Genomic DNA, 22,502 nt, shown 5'->3' on the forward strand with positions numbered 1-22,502 from the left:
GTGCGTGTGTGTGTGTGCCTTGTTTTAAGCACTAGTTCCTGTTCCCTTTGGTATCCCTTTTTTAATATGTCTAAAGATACCAAAGTCTCAGGTTTCAAGAAGTGTGACTCGTGCTGTCAGAAGATGTCTCTGACAGACGGTCACACTTCTTGTGTTTATTGCTTGGGCCCCCTACACCTGCAGGACTCTTGTTCGGTCTGCCATGCCTTCAGTCTGAGAGTCCTGCAGGAGCGTAGGAACAAGCTCATTTTGAGGGGCTTACTTAAGCCAGAAGGATCCCCGGCTAAGCCTCCATCGGGAAAATCCTTAAAGCCCGCCAAACCATTGGCTCCCTGTTCGGAGCCGTCGCCAAGTGGAGCTCCTGCCTCCTCGTCGGTTCCGGCTGGAACTGACACTTTGAGACTTCAGTCGGCTCCGACCTTCGTGTCGGAGCCTTCTCTGAGCCATAAACGTTCGAGGTCCCCCTCTTTAGAGTCCGTTCATTCGGCTCTGAGGTCTCCATTGCTTCAATTGGAGTGGAGCCATAGGGCCCACTCCTCTCGGTACTCCAGACTATCCGATCATGACTTGGAGAGGGTGGTCAGTAGGCTCCTAAAGTCACAGGCACTGGCCAAAATGTTGACCAGCCCTTCTCAACAGACTGTGGCTATCCCTGTGTCTTCAACAGTTCCTCCTCTGACTCTTTCACTGTGTTCGTAGCCAGAGCTCATTGGGGCTCGAATTGTCGGAACGTCGGAGCTGATACCACACCTTTCGGCTCCCTTGTCGGCTCCGATCTCTTCATTGGTTCCATCCTTGGAGGGATCCGGGTGCCGAGACTCCCTCATCAGCTCCGAGGGGGCGAGTGGCATCGGACCCATGTCCGACCCCGTTCTCCCTCTCGGGGCCTCGGCGCAGGTGAGCTCGGCCCCAACATTGGCCTCGGAGCCGTCCCTCTCGGTGCCGGGAGAGGTTTACATCTCTTCAGAGTGGGGACACTCTTCTCTGCCTGATAGGGGCACCTTCGAGGTCATGAGGAGCGTGCTGACTCCTGTGTCGGCTCCGCGATTGGCCCCTTTGGCTCCTCCCCCCATGGAGCCTGCATCGGTCTCTGTCCACCCTCTTGACCCCAAGCATGGAGAACAGACACTTCAGGTCAGCCCATTGGGTGTATATTCCTCTTCCGAGGCCTCCCCTGATCATTCAGAGGAGCCCCCTCCAAAGAGAAAATGCAAGAGGAAACATGTTGACTCCCCCGAGTCAGTCACATCTGACACTGACTTGGAGGATTCGGAAGGGTCCCCAAGGTCTCCGTCTCAGGATGTCTCCTTTTCAGACATCCTTGAGATCCTTAGGTAGAGGGGGAACTGGACTGCCCTTAACCCTTCCGAGGATGAGTCGGTGTACCTGGACGCATTTGGTTCTTGCCCTTCCACCTCCTGGGTGTCTCCGCCTTTCGACCCGCTCATGGAAGTGGTGGCTCGGAAGGCGTGGACAGCCCTGGACACAGTGGAACCACTAAATTCATTACAGCCCCATCTGACAAACAGTTTCTGACAAAGGGTGTCCCTGTTGATGCCATGGTGGTGGCAGCAGCCACTAAGAAGGAGTTGGCTGACCCTTCGGTGCCTGTCCATCCACCTAATAAAGAATCTAAGACAATGGACAGGTACGGGAAGTGGATGTTTTCTTCAGCGACCTTTTCCATGCGGTCGCTGAATTATCTGTGCCATTTCACCTGCCTTCAAAGGGATCTTCTCAAGGAACTGGGTGATACCCTTCAGGATCCATCAGCTGCGGGGTCTCAGGAAAAGATTAACTTCCAGCTGGTGACCCTTAACTCTATAGTCAACTCCTCCATGCGGCTCATTAATTATGCAGCCGATGGGGCGAGTAGGGCCGCAGGTACAGGCGTGGCTTTGAGAAGACATGCCTGGATGCGGTTATGTAACTTTACTGACCCCTTTAAGGTGTCCTTCACCAATATCCACTTTGATGGCTCGGCTTTGTTTGGACCACAGGTGAAGAATACCCTTACCAGGTGTGAGCAGGAAGGAAAGACTCTCTGCCGTGGGAGTCTGTTTTTCTACTCCCTTTAGACCATACCCTAAAGGTCAGAAGAGTGGAAAAATGTGGTTTCGGAAACTCCAGGGAGTCGTGCCTGACATACGTGGCGAGTTTCCCTCCAGGGGCAGAGAAGGGAACAATAATAGACTCTGCCCGAGGGGCAGAGGGGGTCCGCAAAATCAGGGTAGCAGAGAATCTTTCTCTGACAAACTCTTTCAGCACCCCTGAGGGGCTCCCCGACTGTCCACCTTTGGAGGCAGTCGGGGGAAGATTGTCACTGTACCCAGAAGCCTGGCAACTCCTCACACAAGACAAATGGGTACGGTCTATCATATCCGTGGGTTACAAAATCCCCTTTGCCCACACCCCTGTACAAACAAACAGGTCCCTTCCAGATGTTCCAACCGGTCTAAGGGAACAAGCAGTACTAGAAATTTTAAAACTGCTAGAAAAAAGGGCCATCCAGCCAGTCCTAGCAGACCAGCAAGGATCCGAGATTTACTCCAAGTTCTTTTTGGTACCAAAAAAGACAAGGGACTGGAGACTCATTTTGGATCTCAGCAGGTTAAATGAATCTGTTCAAAGAACGAAGCTCTGGATGGTCACGCTTCAGACCATTCTAGCCTTTTTGGGTCAGGACAATTGGATGTACTCCATAGACCTTCAGGATGCATACTATCATATCAGAATGCACAGACGCTCCAGAAGGTTTCTCCGCTTCCGGCTGGGAGCCAGTCACTATCAATTCAGAGTCCTGCCCTTTGGTCTCACCACAGCCCCTAGGGTGTTCACCAAATGCATGGCAGTGGTTACGGCTCACCTGAGACGGCGAGGATTCCAGGTGTTTCCATATCTAGACGACTGGCTCCTAACTGCTTCCACCAGGCATCAGCTACTCCGAGCCTGGTATTATACCATCCAAACTTGCTCCAACCTAGGTATCTCTATAAACTTTAAAAAGTCTGCATTGTCACCTTGTCAATCTATAACTTTTATAGGCGCAATATTAAATACAAAAGAGCCATCGGCAAAACTTCCCTTAGAAAGAGTATCAGACATTCGCCGACATGTTCAAACCTTACTACAGTGCAAGAGAATTCAGGCCAGATTTGTACTGAAAACCTTGAGTCTAATGGCAGCAGCAATCACATTACTTCCCCTGGCTCATTTTCACATGCGGATTCTTCAATGGATGCTTTTTACCCAATGGTCTTTTCAACAGCTTCTGATGTCTCACAACATAATAATCACCCAATCATGCAAAGGCCACCTTTCTTGGTGGATGGTCTCCTCTCAAGTACTTCAAGGCAGACCATTTGTTCTTCCTCCTCCTGTTGCCACGGTGACAACGGATGCCTCCCTGATCGGGTGGGGGGGGCATTTTCAGGGCAGGACTGTCCAGGGCACTTGGCAACCCCTAGAGTACCACCTGCACATAAACGTCTTGGAGATGAGAGCAGTACTTTTAGCATTGCAAGCTCTTCAGGACTCTCTACCTACCAGGACTATTGCAATTCAGATGGACAATATGTCTGTAGTGTGGTACATCAACAAGCAGGGTGGAACCAGGTCCTATCCCTTATGTCGAGAAGTACTCAGACTCTGGCAGTGGGCGATCTCCTCTCAACGGTTTCTGATAGCAATGCACAACCCCGGGAAGTCCAACGTCATAGCGGACAGGTTAAGCAGAACCATTCTCATGCCTCACGAGTGGTCTCTCAATCAGTTAGTAGCGGACAAAATTTTCCGCAGATGGGGTCAACCTTGCTGCGACCTTTTTGCAACCCCTCTCAACAGCAAGTGCGACAACTTCTTCAATCTCTTCCCCCTCCCCGGCCACTCCCCCAGAGACGCTCTAGTTCACGATTGGCCCCGGGGTCTTCTGTATGCATTCCCTCCCTTTCCTTTAATTCCAAAACTGATTCAGAAAGTGACCGCATTGGGATCCAGGATGATCCTCATTGCCCCTTACTGGCCTCGACAAATTTGGTTCCTGTTCCTGCATCATCATCTGTTGGAGCAGCCCTGGAGTCTGGCCCTAGTGCCAGACCTCTTGATCCATCAGTCGGGCAGGCTGCACCAATCCCTTCAGTCTCTCAACCTCACAGCTTGGTTGCTCCACTTCCAACCTTAGCCAGGCTTCCATATATTTCTCAGCCAGTATGTGAAATCATCCTTTCTTCGCACAAATCTACTACCAGAAAGACTTATACTAGTAAGTAGAAACGTTTCTCCTTCTGGGCAGAGGCTAGAAATATAGACCCCTTTACAGCCCCTATCCATAATGTTCTAGATTTTTTGGCAGAACTTTTTCAAGCAGGTTCTTCATCTGCCACCATTAGAGTCCAGTTGGCTGCTATCGCTAATTTCCACGCTCACCTGTCAGAGACCAGCATCATGTCCCACAAACTTTGTAAAGCTTTTCTTAAAGGGACGATTTTACTTAGGCCCCCAGTTAAAGATCCCCCGCCTCCGTGAGATTTGAACCTGATATTAACTTAATTGATTCTCCCTCCTTTTTAACCTGCAGCTTCCTGTTCCTTAAAATTACTCTCCTGGAAGACTCTCTTCTTAGTAGCCATCACCTCAGCTAGAAGAGTGTCGGAACTTCAAGCCCTCTGTATTCGTCCTCCTTATCTTGTTTTTCACAAAGATAGAGTTTCACTCAGGACTAATCCTTCCTTTTTACCCAAAATACCTTCAGAGACAAATCTGAATCAGGTTATTGATCTTCCTATCTTTTTTCCTAACTATTCAAACAGAGCTGAACAAAAGTTGCACTATTTGGATGTTCACAGGCAATTACGTTTTTATTTGGATAGGACTAAACAAACAAGAAAATCGGACCAACTCTTCCTGTCCTATGCTGAGGGCAAGCAGCACCTGCCAGTTTCTAAAGTAACCTTATCCAGGTGGTTGGCCTCTATTATTACTTTGATTTACCAACTGAGAAATAAAGAACTCCCTACAAAACCAAAAGCTCATTCCACCAGAGCATTAGCTACGTCAGTAGCTTTTCAGGCAAGGCTTCCAATGGAATCTATTTGTGCTGCAGCCACATGGGCCACTCCTCATACTTTCATTTCACATTACAAGTTGGATATGGCCTCCAGGAGTCGAGCTGATTTTGGTTCCACTGTGCTCAAGAGTCTGTTCCGATGAGCCACCCAGGGCTAAGGTGCTAGGGACGCTGTCCCATCCAGCAAGAATGAAGGCGAGATAGACAACTTAACATTAAGAAGTTATGTACCTACCATAACGTTCCATGTTAGTTGTCTTCTTCTTGCCTTCTTTCTTGCATGCCACCCTCCATTCCCCTAGCCTGGACAGACCGAGAAGAATCCCCTTTGAGGCCTTCTTCCTCTGGTTGACTCTTTTCTAGGTTACGTCCTCCTCTGTTTTTAGCACTGTAGGTAAACCTTGTAGTGGGGACAGGTGTCTCCATGGTGTTAGCTCTACCAAACGAGATCTGGGTATCTGTCGCCTAGCATTGTGGGATATGGGGAAGCCTCGAGACGGTAAATAGCTCTCGAGCTTTAGTAGAAGGCCAAGTGGAGCAGAGGATCGGCTCTGAACCCATCCAGCAAGAAAGAAGGCGAGAAGAAGACAACTAACATGGAATATTATGGTTGGTACATAACTTCTTATTATTGCCTATTACAGATACATAGATGATTTAATTTTTGTAAAGGTGGTAGGCATAATGTTATGAATTTTTGGTTGGATTTAGAACAAAATGTTTATGGTGTGAAATTTGATGACATACAGTGTGGTAGCATGGTTCATTTCCTTGATTTAGTTCTAGAGAGTGTTAATGGTGGGGGCATTAAGACATCAGTACATAGGAAATTTGCAAATAATTTCCATTTTTTTGCATGGGGATAGTTTTCATCCCCAACATTTACTGGAAGCCCTACCCTATGGGGAGTTTCTTACAAACCCCCCCCCCCCAATCACTACAAATTATGTGCATTCAAAGAGAGTGTAGGTATACTTTTTACATGTTTATTAACAGGGGTTATAACTACAATGTGGTCAAGAAGTCTTTACAAAGAGTTGTAGCATTTAGACTGGGGTTAAATCAGTGTCAAAATGTCATGCATGGAGAAAGGAATAATATTGAATCTTGCAAAAATCAGATATATTTTGTTTCAGTGTATAACAGTCTGAGCAATAGGATTAATAAAATATTAGATAGCTGTTGGAAATTTTTACTTCAGGACATGGAATTGGAGGGAATAATAGCAAATAGTTCTTGTATTTCCTACAAAAAAGGGAAAAGTTTGAAAGATTGTTTGGTTTCTAGCTATTTCTCTATGCCTAATGAGACACTGCACATAATTCCTGCCATGAGGGGCACTCGCCCTTGCGGTGGTTGCTCTGTATGTTTCTGTGTTACAAATGTTAAGAAAATAAATGGTATTAAGTTTTCTCCTGGTTCAATACTATGGTACCTGTAGGCTTAAATTTAGAGATTAATTGGAAACAATTATTATGTAATTGAATAATTAATTAATGAATGGTGTTATATAAAGTCTGTGTAAAGTTGTGTGTTTTGTATTACTCCTGGAACGCTGTAAGCCGAGGCGCTAGAGTTTTGAGTTTTTTTATTAAACCTGTGTTTGTGCTGTGGCCAGTTGTGGATCTCTTCATGCTGCTGTTCTTCAAGTTGTTACATACTAAAAATGTTTTTAGTTCCCTTTAGATTTATACACAGGCCAGGCATATTTTTATCAACCAGAGAAGTTATGGATAGCAATTAATACAGAGTTGAAGGATTTTATCTGGGAGGGGAAGAGAGCAAGAGTCAAGTGGGATAAATTGATCCTTCCAATAGAACAAGGAGGTTTAGGATTACCTGGTTTGAAGGGGTCTATATTAATAATACAAAAGACGTATTCATCGACTACGTCTTCAGCAAACACCAGCCACTGAAATTCACTTCAGTGAACCTCTGAATTTTTCTCACCATTCGCAAACAATCACCCACCAGCCGTCCAGATCATACAATGGACTAAATCAAATCCACCCAAGTGGGGAGTAGGTGACACCCCAACTACATATAGCAACTCTGAGATTGCACTAGAGTGGGGAAAAGGGCAAAGGTGAGGTGATGGACAAGTGTTTGTGAACTGTGGGAAAAATTCTGTTCACTGAAGTGAATTTCGACGGCTGGTGTTCGCTGAAGACATATTTGCAGAATACATCTTTTGCAGAACTAATATATACCTGGTCTGAAGGGATACTTCAGAGTTACATAGTTTAGGCTGTTATACATAACCTATAAAAACAAAAACTCGGAGCCAAGGCAATATGACTGCAAAAAATTTTTACTGGTGCTTCCTGGTACCTCGGTCACTGCCTTCAAGGGAATAAATACCACTTAAGCATTCTTTTTATATACAAACCAATTACCACTCAGTTACCCAATTAAAATACAAAATACCAACAGTTGTTGTGTCTTTCGGCTTTTCCCGGTTAGGGGTTGCTACAGCGTTACTCCGGTCCGCTAATGATTGGTAGTTGATTTTTACATGCCAAGTTACCAGCCCTGACGCACAACCTTCAACGAAGGTACGCCCATTCATGCAAGTCTCCACACAGAAGACACTCTGAGAATCAAACCGGACAGCGTCTCACTGTGAGGTGACAACGCTACCGCAGCACCACCACCGCACAAAATACCAACAGTTAAAGTGCCCAAATCTGACGTACTTATCCATACAATTTTTTAAATTACTTGACATGCAATTTTTAACTCTCAAATGTTTCCCCCAATAAAATTTGTATACAATATTCAATCCTTCATCATTAATATATATAAATAATATTAAACATTAAATGTTTCAAATACATCCAAAGTTAAATCATAAACTTACATCCATATCATAGATCAAGATTAATTTCCAGATTCAGACCACATAGATATAAAGTTCTAAAATTAATGATGAACTTAGTTTCCATTTGTAATAATTTCTGTACATAATCACCTCCCTGAGTGCAACAAGGTTTAGCCAAAACTGCCGTCAGAATTGGCATGTGCAGAATGGAAATGTTGGGCCACTGGGTTGTCTAGCCTAACATTTCTTTTGTCCCCCAAATGTTCCATTATCCATCTCTTGACCACACTTAGTCTGCCCAACATACCACCTCATGGGTGTACACCCAGAACCTATGATGTACACCACTGCACACGGACAACAATTAAACCAGTCAGCAGCTTTGTAATTCCTTCAATTGATCTTACTACCATTCAGATTTTTAACCCTAACACACACTTTGCATCTCCCACATGGAAAAGATCCCACTTGGGTTCCTTCCACTTGAAACTTTTTTAAATTTAACAACTCCTTCAAGTTTAAAAACCTACTGTATGAAAATGTCTCCCTGTCAGGAATAATTCTGTTTAAACTCTCATCATGTTTAACAATAGGCCAAAATCGTATAACCATCTCCCTCATAATTTTAGAAAAAGGGGAAAGCTTGTTAACAAAACAAATTCTTCTTTCACTATTTTCTTTAATATTCCTATCTAACCATACTTCATCACCATGATCTCCTGTCCATTTATGGACACCTGCCACTGTTGAAACCCCTTTTACCTTCATCTCTGCCTTTTTTTAATACATACACAGTGTACCCCCCTACTTAACAACTTGCTCCTAACCTTTTCAAACTCTTCATCTAACTACAACTTATCAAACGTATTATTAAAAATACATTTGCATTCCCCATGAGGTAAATAGCTCAAAAGATATGGAGGGTGCATGCTACTAGCAGAAAGAAAATTGTTCACAGCTGTTTTTTTAAAAAAAAGGCTTAAAATACACTTCACTATTCCTTCCAACAAAAAATTCAATGTCAAGAAATCACATTGTTTCTTTGTGTGTTCTATAAGTGAACTTCAACCCACATGCACTTTGGTGCAACCCCTCCATAAACTCATCAAACTCACCCATGTCATCCTTGCATATAAAATTAAATCATCAATATAATGCTTATAGATGACTACATGCTGGGAGTAGAAGCTACTGTTATAAATTCTCAAAGTAACCCATAAAATGATGGCATATGATGGGGCAAAATATTGCTGTACCTTCCCTCTGCAAAAATATTTGTTTCTCAAACCCAAAATAATTATGTGTGAGAGAAAACTCCAACAACTGAAGCAAAACATTTGTTTGAGGGCCCTTGCCCATTATTTTTCAAACTGTTCCCAAACCCCATATGTTATTAATGCTGGTATACAATGCTCTAACATCCACACTGGCATAACAAAAACTGCTTTCCCACTTCATTCCCCCAACTAAATCAGATAATTCCTTACCATTTTTAATATGTGATGGAATCCTGGGCAAATAAGTCTTTAAATGGGCATCCAAAATTATGCCCACATTTTGCAAATAAATTCCTGACACAATTGGTCTTCCTGGGGGATTCTCTATATTTTTATGGACCTTAGGTGTCACAATAAATTAGCATATTTGGGGCATTTTATGTGCAATTTCCTTACATCAGAAGGAGAGAGGAAACCTAACCATCCCCCCCTCCTCAATAACTCCAGCAAGAGGGAATTGTATTCTACCACAGGGTTACCATTTAACTTTTGATAAACATTACTGTCATTTAATAAATCATCTGCCATCTGATTATAATTAACTCTAGACATGATAAACCAGTTACCCCCCCCCCATCAACTCTTATACATAACACAAGCAGAAAGCTACAATTCAGAGTGGAAAGGGATGATGATGAAGCAGAGCAAGGAGGTAATTCATGAAATAAGGCACAAGTTGGATTTGGGATGCAGATCCTTAAGGAGAATAATAGCAGCTATGCAACATATTATATTCATTAAATAGCAGAAAATATACTTAGAACTAAGCAAACATGAGAATGGCGAAAGGAAATTCTGCCAATTTGGGTGACTGCAATTAGGGGTACAGAAAATGGGCAAGTGACGGCAGGACTTTACTGGAAAAAGCTGGCAAAGGAAAAGGGTACTGGAAACAAATAATTACAGAGGGAAAACTAATAGAATGGGAAAAGATAAAGAAGACATTCTGACTGCAAGTTAAAGATTGCCTTCCCTATCAAGGATTGATATAAATGAAAGATCTGCACTGGTTGAGTTTTTAGATGAATCTAGAACAGAAGCTGCTGTTAAAAAAAGGATAATTAGAAGGGCATATGCAGTATTACATGATGATAAGTATAGGAATCAACCAGAGGAGATCAAAAAAGATTGAGTAGAGAGATTAGATAAGCAATTCACAAAGAAACAATGTGAGGACATATATATGGCTCCTAAATATACAACAAAATCTAGAAGATATAGGATTTTTGACTAGAAGTGTTTGCACAGATACTTTTATACCCCAAGCAGATTAAAAAAAAGTTTCCTCGGGTAGATGGCAAATGTTGGAGGTGTAATGAGGAAGAAAGCATATGTTCTTGGGGTATAGTGAGCTGGCAGAGTTTACAAATTCCCTACAGAGTATTATGTTGTGAATACTGAGTGAGCAAATGAGTGAATGAAGGAAATTACTTTTCTGAGCTAGGATACAGGATTTGAATTGTCTAGACATAGTAAGGCCTTCTTAAGTTTAATTCTGGTGGCTGCCAAAAAAGCAAGTATTAGAAAATGGAAATCAAAGTCTAAACCACCCGTACTTGAAGTAGTGAATATTGTATCAGTAATAAAAGAACAGTTTTGCTCCTCTGGTCAGGATAAAACAGACTAACATTCTTGGGTTCAGTTCAAGCTGCTTTATTACACACAAACACATCAGAAATGAGTCTTTGTAGCTTAAACTTAAATAAACTTATAAACAGACTGACTACCACATGTTAACACTCTGGCTGTTCTCTCAAAATGGCATTGCTGCCTGCACATGCTCACTATTTATATGCACATGCTACATCTGGAAATGCTTCTTAAAGGTACATACACATGTTCTGATCTACATCCACCCTCTTTAAGAAATATTCCATATGTGAAATGACAGTATTCAATGACATGCAATTTACAGAAATGATCTTTTGACATGCAGTTATACAGAATTAATTATCTGACATGCAGTCATACAAAATTAGACACATATAAAACAATCATGTCCAATATGCTGTGTATTTTACACTAGATCTGGAAATAGAACCTGACTGTGTTAACGTAAAAGTTAGAATTGGATCTAGCAACAGGGACTGTCTTCAAGGAATGTTCAACTTTGGGGACAACTGGAACATCATCAGGAATGAGAATGGATAGTGAAACGTGCTTTGATATGAACATTGTCAGGGTTGCTCTGAGATCTAAAGTCTGTATCAAAGGTACGATGCTGCAATATCATTTCTGATACAGGAAGAAGATGTCTGCAGCACTGGAGGTTAGGTTAGGTACCAAATCAATCTCAACAAAGTTCAAATAAGAGTCTGCCAACACTAAGTAATGTTGATTGTTCCACTCAAATATGTCAGTTCCTACTATTGATCAAGGTAGTTTAGGAATTTGGTTTAGATGAAGTGGCTCATTTTTTAAATGCAGCTTAGTACTGTTGTACACTGAACAAGAAGAAAGCACTTTATCAATGTCTTTTGCTAGAGAAGGCCAAAATACTAGTCCTCTCCCCCTTCTTTTGGTAGCATCAGAACCTGGGTGGCCACAATACAAAATCTGAATATATTCACGCTGTAAGGAAGTAGGAACAATAACTTTTGGACCTTTGAAAATGATACCATCTTCCATCAGCATCTCATCTCTGTATGGAAACTAAGGTTGGACTTCTGGCAGTACACAGGATTGATTTGATGGCCATCCAACATTGATGAAGTGGTTGAGCTTTTGCAAAATTGGATCAGTCTCTGTATGATCTCTAAGCTCATCTAGTCTCATGGTAGAAATATTACGCACTTCCATGACACCAAAGTCAAATTTCTCTGCATCAAGCTGTTCTGTGGTATTCCTGTGTGATCTGGATAAGGTATCAGCCAGATAAAGTTGTTTACCTTTTGTATAGACCATTTTGAAATTACACTTTTGCAATTTGAGCATCATTCTTTGTAGTCTTCCTGGAGTGGAATGCATAGGCTTCTTTAAAATAGTGACTAGAAGTTGATGGTCAGTTTCTATCTGAATAGCTCGGTCATAAATATAATCATGAAACTTTGAACATGCAAACACAATTGCCAAAAGGTCCTTCTCAATTTGAGCATACTGCATCTCAGTTTGGGTAGGCATTCTAGCTATATAGACAACAGGTCTGCACTCTTGAAGAATAACTGCAACAAGACCAAACTTTGAAGCATCACAGGAAAGGACTACTGATTTGTGGACATCATAGTATCTCAATGTAGGCGGGTTAGCAATTTGCTGTTTGAGGTTATCAAATGCTCTCTGGTGTTGTTCTAACCATGACCATACAACATTTCTGTGTGTCAGCTCTTGCAAAGGCACTGATAACTCACTAAAATCAGGGATAAATTTGCCCAAATAATTAACCATACCAAAAAAACCCTATCGAGCTTGGACATTGTCTGGCATCTCAAGAATGGCTGCTTGTTTAGAAGGATCTGGTCATAATCCTGTGTTGGTAAAAACATGACCTACATAAGTAACTTCTGGTAGTCTGATTTTGCACTTCAGAGGACTGAGCTTTAAATTCACTTCATGTGCTGTGTCCAAAACTTTACTGAGGTTTCTGTCATGCTCTGCTTCACCATTACTTCCAACCAATAAATCATCAACTATTATTGCACAAGGGTAGCCTAAAACAATTTGCTGTATTGCACTGTGAAAGACTTCACTGGAAGAATTTATTCCAAAAGGCATCCTGAGGAATCTGTATCTACCAAATGGGGTAATGAATGTAGTCAGTAGTGAAGATTTGTGATCAAACAATACTTGCCAAAATGAACTCTTCACATCTAAGACAGAAAAAACTGTGGCATTTGGCATGAGGGTGGCAATCTCATTGACTGTACACATAGGATGGTGAGGTCTCTTTAATGCCTTATTCAAGCCTCTTGCGTCAATACATATTCTGATTTAATCTGAATTTTTCTTATGAGTAGCTACCATGAAAGACACCCACTCAGTTGGTTCTGTGACTGGACAAATCACACCTTGCTGTACCATTTTGTCTAAATGGACCTTGACTTTGTCCTGCATAGCTATTGGAACTCTTCTTGCTGGTCTTACCACTGGACTGACCTCTGGGTCTGCTTTCATGGTGTACACAACTGGAAGTTTGCCTAGTTTGTTATTGAACACATCAGCATACTCTAACAAAATAGCATCAGTAAAGCTGGAACTGGGACATGTGCTTACATGATGGACTTCTTTGGTAAAAGAAAGAAGTTTCATTCTCAAACTGTCTCTGAGACCTAATAATGATTGCATGAGTCTTCTGACTACAAAAAATTGCAAGTTCTAATTGTTCCCAGCCAAATGGCATGAAAGCACTACTGAGCCTTTGGTTTGAATCTCTTCACCTCCATAACCAACAAGCTTCGCATAATTGGCCAAATTAAGTTGCTCACCAGCTCTCACTTTAGCAAATATTGCTGCTGACATTACGTTACACTTTGAACCAGTGTCTACTTTGAGATTGTAGGCTTACCATTGATCAGGACAGTATAAAATACTTCATTCTTTGCCAACAAATCTACTTCATTAACCTTTTCACCAATCACTGACATACCATCTACATAGAAAGTAGGGTTGCAGTTCTCTACATGATCAACTTGCTTTCTTCAGTGACGTTTCTTAACAACTGAATGAGGCTTGCTTGATTTACAAACTTTTGAAAATGGTTCAGTTTTTTACACTTGTGGCATTGCTGACCAAATGCTAAGCACTTCTCTATTTTAGACTCATGATTGGCTCCACAATTACGACAGTTAACAATGAGACTTGACTTGAGTTTTGCTGACTCACCCTTATAGTGTACTAAGCATGCCCTTTTTACTGAGCTAGTCTTGGAACTTGCTAGAAGCTACAAGGATTCCTTGTCACATCTACAGGGGTTGTAATTGCCATGTGCTTAGGCCTGTTTCTGCTTGCCACATGCTGCATACTATCTACATTTGCTCTAGAGGCTGCTGAAACCATGCTTTTATCACTTGCAAGCATACTTGTGTGTCTTTCTGTGAGCTCATGGATTTGACAAATCTTTACAGCTTTGCTTAACATTAAATCACTGTCACACAGCAAAATCTTTCCCACTGCAACACTATTAACACCACACACAAGCCTGCCCTTTATTAACTCATCTTTCAAGTCACCAGATCTGCATGTTTTGGCCTTGTTTCTCAAATCAGTGATATAAGCTGCAAAAGTTTCACCTGGCTTTTGGTCTCTTGTATAAATTAAGTGCATCTCTAATGTAACATTTGTCTGGGGGTTGCACATTTCTCTAAATTTACATTTCAAGTATTCGGAGTCCTCTATTGATTCAGCCAGTACCACAATATGGCAGTCTTTCCCCTCTCCTGCATATACTTGTGGTGCATAAATAAATGAACGCTCTCTTTCAATAGCCTCTGACCCAGCTAAGTTAAGCAAAATAAATGCCATCAAATGCGCATCTTTGTCAGAAAAAGCTGCGTGTATAAAAATATTGTATTCCTGCTTGAATACTCTCCAATTCTCTGCTATATTATGATGAAATACAAGTGGACTAGGTCTGTGAAATGACTCTGCCATCTCAACACACAGTAGTGAAGGTGTTTGAAATTATGTACGAACATACACACAAATATATATGCCAGTACTTGTAATTATGCCCAATAGCACTACAATCTCTTTGAAATAACTGCACTTTGCCAAACAAGTCTCTGTAACACAAGAACACTTTGAAATCACTGTACTTTATGAAACCAGTCCTTATCAATGTAAGAAATACTCCAAAATAACTGTACTTTGCGAATAAACTGCACACAGCACATCCTTTCAAAATGGCTGTACTTTTGTGAAATAACTCTCTGCACAGAGTAGGAAACACTCTAAATTAGCGGCTTTCTGCAAATAAATACAGCACAAGAAACTTTTCAAAATGGCTGTACTTTGACTGCACTTTGCAATATGACTGTATTTTGCATACAGCAAGTTCTTTGAAATAATTGCACCATAATAAAGCACACACTCTGCAAACACTTTGCACACTCAGAGATACTTCAAACAACTGTAGTGATGCTTTGAATGACTTCAGTCAATGCAAAATAGTAGTCTGTGCCCAAAACAGTCTTTTACTAAATAATATGCAGTCGCCTTGCTCTTTAAGCTTAATTTTGCTCTTTTATTATACCTGTTATGCCCTTTTAATCTGTTATCATGCTCATTATACTTTTTGTGTGCCTGTTTTACTTTAAACATGCTCATTATGCAAGCCAAATGTAATTCTGAGCCCCATGTGAATATCCCTGCTAGTTTTATCAAATATCGTAGTTTCAAACATTTTGTTTAATTAATAATGCGGTTTGTGCCTTTCATTTGATAATAAATTCTGTGCTACACGTTTGATTAATAATGCGTTTTGTGCTTTATAAATGTGCCGTTTCATTTTCTTTGCCAAATAAATAATTTGTGAAGTTTTCTTTACCTTAAGTTCATTTCTAGCCCTTTTTTGTTTGTCTGAGCTCTGTTTCCCTCAACCAGCTCGATCTGCCTTCAACTCTGCACATCATGGTTTGAAGAAGTTGCTCTTTTCATCCTGGTTCTAACACCATGTTGTTCGTATGGTCAGGATAAAACAGACAAACATTCATAGGTTCAGTTCAAGCAGCTTTATTACACACAAACGCATCAGAAATGAGGCTTTGCAACTTCAACTTAAATAAACTTATAAGCAGACCGACTACCATACTCATACATGTTAACAATCTGGCTGTTCTCTCAAAATGGCATTGCTGCCTGCATGTGCTCACTATTTATATGAATGTGCTACATCTGGAAATGCTTCTTAAAAGTACATACACACACTCTAATCTACAAATAGGAAGTGGGATCTTTAGAAAAGAGTAGGAGTAAATTACACAGAAAAAATGGAAACTGTGGGAACAGTGCATGCAGAAGAATGTCTTGAAGAAGTAATGAGGTTTAAAAGAAGGCAGAAAATGAAAAATGTATGTAATGCTAGGTTGATTATATTGCATAGGACAATATATGGGATGCATAATGTTTGTAAATGTGAACTAGTTAATATGGTTTGATTACTTTTATATAAATGTAAGTTTGCCTGTGTCACAAGTGATAATTCAATAAAGGTGTTTAAAAAAAAAGAAATAGTATTTCTGTACAATGGTAGTGTCACTGATTGATATCAACAAACCAAGAAACAGCAACAACTTGAATGTGGCAAGAGGAGTTTGGTGAGACCACAGAGAATTACATGTAGATGGCCTTAAAGAGATTCCAGAAAACTATTTGTCAGCTCAAGATGAGGAGGCAGAATGCTGTCCAGGCTGTCCCTAGAAAGGGTAAAGAAATACTGACCTTAGTTTGGAACTCTGTTGAAAGGTGGAAGGATTATAATGGCTGGAAATAAAGTATTTTGAGGAACTCCTAACTCTCATGACCACACCTTCCACTGCATATGGTGGTACTGGATCCATTTCAGTAGATTTGAATCCATTTTATAGGTTAGGCTGCTGTGGTAATTAAGCATTGCTGCTGTAATAAGACTGCTGGTATGGAAGAGATCCAGTGAGCAATGCTAAAGGTACTAGACTTGATTGGGGTGTTATGATAAATATGTATTTTGAATGTTGCATGGAAGGCAGGGAGAGTACCACTGGATAGGCAAACTGGAATAAAACTCCTTATTTTCAGATAGGAGGACCATGAGGCTGTGTTCCAGTAATAAATGAAACACACCTCTCGGTCTCCTTGGAACATATTATGGCAGGATACCAGGAAAGATACTTCATCTAATAGCCGAGCCTTTGATTTAGAAGCAACAATGTGGATTCTGTCCTGACTGTGACAAAAGTAGATATGTGGAGGTAAGGAACCCTTCTTTGTTGTTTGCAAATGATGATGTCCTCTTAGTGTCATGTGTATGTGATCTCCAGCATGCAATGGAGGAATATGCTTCTGTGTACAGAGGTTGGGATGAGAATCAGCTCCTCCCAATCAGAGGTCATGGCATCTTCTGAAAAAGAGTGAAATTAAGTATCCTTGGGCCTGGTTCATGAGTGATATTAGAGGGGATTTGGAAACTGAACAGAGAATGGGTAGAGAGGCAGAAGTACTGCATGACAATTTACCAAACTGCAGTGGTGAATTCAGAACTAACTCAAAGTTTGAAAGCTCTCAGTTTACCAGTCAGTCTGCATCTTCATCATTACATATGGTTACAAGCTTTGGATACTGACAGAAAAGACAAGATCATGGACACTGGTGGTGTTATTGAAATTCTTGACAGGGTAGCTGGACTCATTGTCCATGATACAGTGAGGAGCTTGGCAGTCTGGGTGGATCTTCGAGTGGAAATTCTACTTTTTATGTTGAAAGGGGTCAGTTAAAATAGTTTGGGCATGTAGTGAAGATGGCCATTGGATATCTCTCACAGGAGATGTACCAGGCACAACCAGCTGTGAAGAATCATTGCAAGGAATGTATCTTTCACCTTGCCTGCAAAACATCTAGGATCTCACAAAATATTTTGAAGATTGTTGCTGGGACTAGGGAAGTCTAGTCTACCCTAACTGGTTACTTCCACGGTGACAAGCAGTTAAAAGAAAAAATAATGAATAAATTAATGAATGAATGAATGTCAGGTACTACATGTGGCTAGTTGCTTTAAAAAAGCAGTATCTTCATTGTGTCAGTGTCTCTTAGGGACTGCCTCTATTATTCTGAACTGCAATTTCTTAGGAATTACCACCATGGATCAATACAATTATGTGCTAAAAAACTGATTACATCTCATTGCCACTCCCCACCTGTCCCTTCATCATCAGCTAATGCACCTTGGACAGACCATGGTCATTCTAAATCTCTATGAGAATATATGCATTGAAGATGGAAAAGGGTGCCACACAAGGGACATGTAATAAATATATCCCTTATCACCTATGTTGAGTTCCAGAGCTTTTCGTATGACACCCTGAAAAGTCCATGAAGGCTCCAATATTGTTTAGTTCCTTTTTATTTGGTATCATATGGCTGCACCCCTCAAAATGTGAAGCAGTGCTGAAGTCTAGCTTCTGATATTTTCAGAATTCCTTTTCTGAGGTTAAAATCAACAATCAGAGGCTAGTGGTCAGTTACCTTCTTCTATGCAGATGTTTGGGGAACTTAGAACTTCACACAACAGTCTAAGCATTTCTAAATCACTTTGGACATAATTTCTTTCAGTATTTGTTAGAGTATACTACATAAGTGAACAGTGTTTCAGTATCAGGTGTATAAGTACAGCTAGGTTAAAAAGTATCAATATCTTATGTAATATAAGTATGCAGTTAGAGAAGTCCTGTACATGGTCAGCATACAAGTGAGTGATCAATCACTCCCAAATTCTGTTTCCCCTGAAGTCGAGCTTCCCTGTCTATATTTCAAATAAAAAGAAGTGACTGCAACATTAGTTTGTGTGACTACCATTTCTATTCTAGCAAATTGCTCCTGTTTTCTACATGACTATATGACTTAAGAGTTGTGCAGTTAGACATAGGTGGGATGAGGGGGAAGAACCCCCCATTTATGGGTCAGTCAGAGTTAGATGTGCTTGTTTGGTGGATCTGGAAGGCCTTTTCGTTGATCTTTCTGGATCAATGAGACTGCATTCAGTAGGTTTTTGAGTCAATGTTGTCTCATAGTGGGATCCTCCCTTGTCATCCTGGAGGCCCATTCACAACAGTTCATTCGCTCCCACTCTGATCCATTTCCTACTGATGCAGTCATTGCAGAAAGACTAGGAAACTATCTTGCCAACAGTTTACCAGTTCAAACTGCAATTGTCAAATATTTTATGCCTAGGTTTCCTTAGTATAACCTCCACTTTTATTGTTATTTTTCAGTCCATTTTGGTCAACAGTGGACCCATAGTAGAATACTTTCTCTTGAATAAATTACTATTTCTCAACTGAATAAGAGTCCATATCCCCAACCTTATTTTAAATTGTTCTACTTGCCTTTAGCATTTTGACGTATCACCAGTATGTTGCCCAGGTACCATTTGGATTTCCATGCAACACTTGGTCAAATGACTTTTGTCATATAGGTACTACAAATGCAACTACAAATATATATCTTTTATACATAAACTGTCCTTCACATATACAAATGGTCAAAAATTGTTCAGGCTTTGTCCAGCTGCATCAGATGTTATGCTTGTTCCAAGTCAATCTTTACAAATTGCTCCTCTCCAGTATGCAGAGCAAAGGATATTGCATAGCACACAGCACTGGACTTACAGTAATCTTAAAGTCCTAAAGATTTAAACTTATCATGACATCTCTTTCTTAAACACAGCTACAATGGATGTTGCCCACTCATGCCAACAAGCTGCAGATGGGGTGCCCATACTCTAAACCTTTGTAACTCTGCCTCCACCTTTAGCTTTAAAACATAGAACACCACTGTTATTTCTGGAACTTGAGAGGTGGCAGCCTAGTTATTTCTTTATTATGGTACATCGTGCCCATTTCATTTCTAAATACTGGCTTGGAATCTGCCAGAATCTTTGCCAGTTTTCACTTATGGCTACCCTCCTTCCCTTCTGACCTACCACATACAGTTTGGTTTCAGAATACTGTGGGAGTTCAACTTGCAGGATCCACTATTTTCTGAGTAAAGGTGGCCTTCTGCTATCACAAACCTACAAGGCTAAGTCATGTTCTTTGCCTTCATAGGGTTGCCACGTTTTCAAATGCCCAAAGTGGGATCTAGAGGGGATGCTTTGGAAATTAGATGAGCCAAACATAGGGCCTTCTGAAGTGCTGCAGAGACATGAAGTTAAAAAAATAAAGAATTATTAACAAGAATGCCTAAATCCCTTACAACAGTGTCTGCTCGGATGGGTATGTTAACTATATGATATGGGAATATGTTTTGCTTACCAGAAATAACTACACTACATTTTTTACATTTAGTTTTGGTACGTTGCTCTTGCAACAATTGTTAACAGGGTCTAGCATAGTCAAAAATCAAATAACAACACCCAATTTCAGTCAACTGCAAATTTAGATAACCATAGGACAGGTATATTAGCCTGAAGGTCTGAGAAATAGATGCCAAATAGGAGAGGGCCCAACAATGAGCCCTGTGGTACACCACTGGCAACTGTTTTGCTTTCAGAAGTGGCACCTGATACTATAACCACATGGTTTCTGTCAGATAACCAGTTCGCTATCTACCACACAACATAAGGATTTTTATTCGGATTTCCAAGTCTGTCAATAATGCTTGTATGGAGAATATTGTCAAAGGCCTTGGCCAGGTAGAGATATGCTGTATGTGCTACAGAACCACTATTCACTGCTTCTGTGACTTTTTCAAGGAAATTAATGAGGTTAGAGGGAGGACCTTTGTTTAACAAAGCCAGACTAATGAGAACCCAGGGTTAAGAGACTTTCAATGTCCATAGGTTCATAGGTTCATAGATTAGTATTAGGCTAACTGCCCTTGTGGGCCATATTAAGCCTAACCAATTACCTCATGTGAGAATCAAACCCTGCACCTTGTGTTTGCAAGGTAAACACCTTAACCATTATGCCAACCTCCCTCCAGATTAATGATAAATAATTCCATAGTTTTACATACAAGGTTAATGAGACTAATAGGTCTATAATTATCAGGGTCCATAGTTGGACCATCCTTGTGTAACAGTAATACAATGGCTGTTTTCCAAGCTTCAGGAATATAACCAGTAGACAGGCTTAGATTCATATGTCATATTGAATATTGACAATCAGGCAACCTAGGATGTTATCCAAGCCCATGGATAAGGTGTCCTTAGTTTTTGAGAGGGCTGATTCCATAGTGAGCAAACTAGGTCGCTGGGACTGTGGAATCTGTGGAATAACTATAACTGTTAAGTGGAATAAAATTTGCACTAATTTGTCAGCTAGGATATTAGTTATTTCCCTTGGGTCAGAGAGAGCAGTATTACTGTGGAATAGCACTGAACATTGTATAATGTCAGTTCTTAACTTCCTAACATTGTTAAAGAAAAATTTGCAGTTATGTTTGGTTTTAACTGCTATTTTAAGTTCATTTTCACTTCTGAGCTTCCTAACAGTTCCTTTAAGCTCTTTATTAGTTTGCTTAAGTGTGCTCTTAGAATGAGGCTTCTTAACAACATTAAGTTATTTCTTTCTCTTGTTTTATGATTTATTTACATGGGTAATCCACCACAGATATTTGTTTTTAAGTTTCTCATTTTATTTGGTGTGGACAGGGACTGCCTTATCAATACAACTTTATTACTGATTACCTACTGTATTACAGAACACTGTAGTGATGAAAGAGGTAACGACATCAAAATAATAATGCAGGCTCATAGAATCAAGTAAATACAAATGTGAGTGCTAAAAATTCAGAAATATGTTCATATATAATTACTAGGCTAACAACCCTAAAGGGCCTATTTAACTCAAGCCATGCTTCCTAAATGTACCTGATAGGTTTTAATACCAGTCATGTTTGGGGGGTATAGCTTCAGTATGGCTGACTGAGCATTTATAAGTTTCCTCTTTCTAATACGGACATAGGTGCCATATCAAAAATATATGATTTCTCCATCCATTGATCCAAATTGTACTTGAATAAGTGCAGGGAGGAGCTCTGCGTCACATGTTTGTTCCAGAGAAGGGGTAGTCTCTGAGACACAACTGTCCCTCCAATATGTCTTATTTATGTTGCAGATGTTTAGATTCCTAGAGCAGGTGATCTGCGAATGTGAAACAGGTCCATAAAGGTTGGATAAGAGGATGGTTTGAAGGCTATGCATAGATCACCTCTCACCTCTCAGCAAACTGTAGGAGACATAGTTACAAGGATAGGGTTTTGAGGTAATCTGCACAGGACATGTTGTCTATGCCATGTATTCTTTTTGTGAGGAACCTCTGAGGATGCTCCAGTCATGGCATATGCCTAGTCAGGTACTTGCCAAAGGGAGATTGTACTCCATGTTTGGTCAAATGAGGACAGAGGACAATGGAACAGCAACATCTTTGACTTAGTTGCCATACCCTTGCTTATAAGTTGTGCAACATAAAATTACACCAGTTACTAATCTGTGTCAGGCCTTCTTGCAGGATATTTGTGTCTTTGGGAGACTCTATGACTGTACCTAGTTTGCAACCATTTGCGAACTTGGTCAGCCTGAGGCCTTTGGTGATGGACTTGACTTCAGAGAAGTAGATGCCAAAAAGGAGTGGCCCTAGCATTGTGCCCTGTGGGACTCCACTAGTCCCTGGCCTTTTTGTGGAGGTAGACATACCTATCCTGACTTATG

Source organism: Protopterus annectens, chromosome 17.part0, assembly GCF_019279795.1.
Source record: "Protopterus annectens isolate FY-2018-M chromosome 17.part0, PAN1.0, whole genome shotgun sequence".
Taxonomy (NCBI): domain Eukaryota; kingdom Metazoa; phylum Chordata; order Ceratodontiformes; family Protopteridae; genus Protopterus; species Protopterus annectens.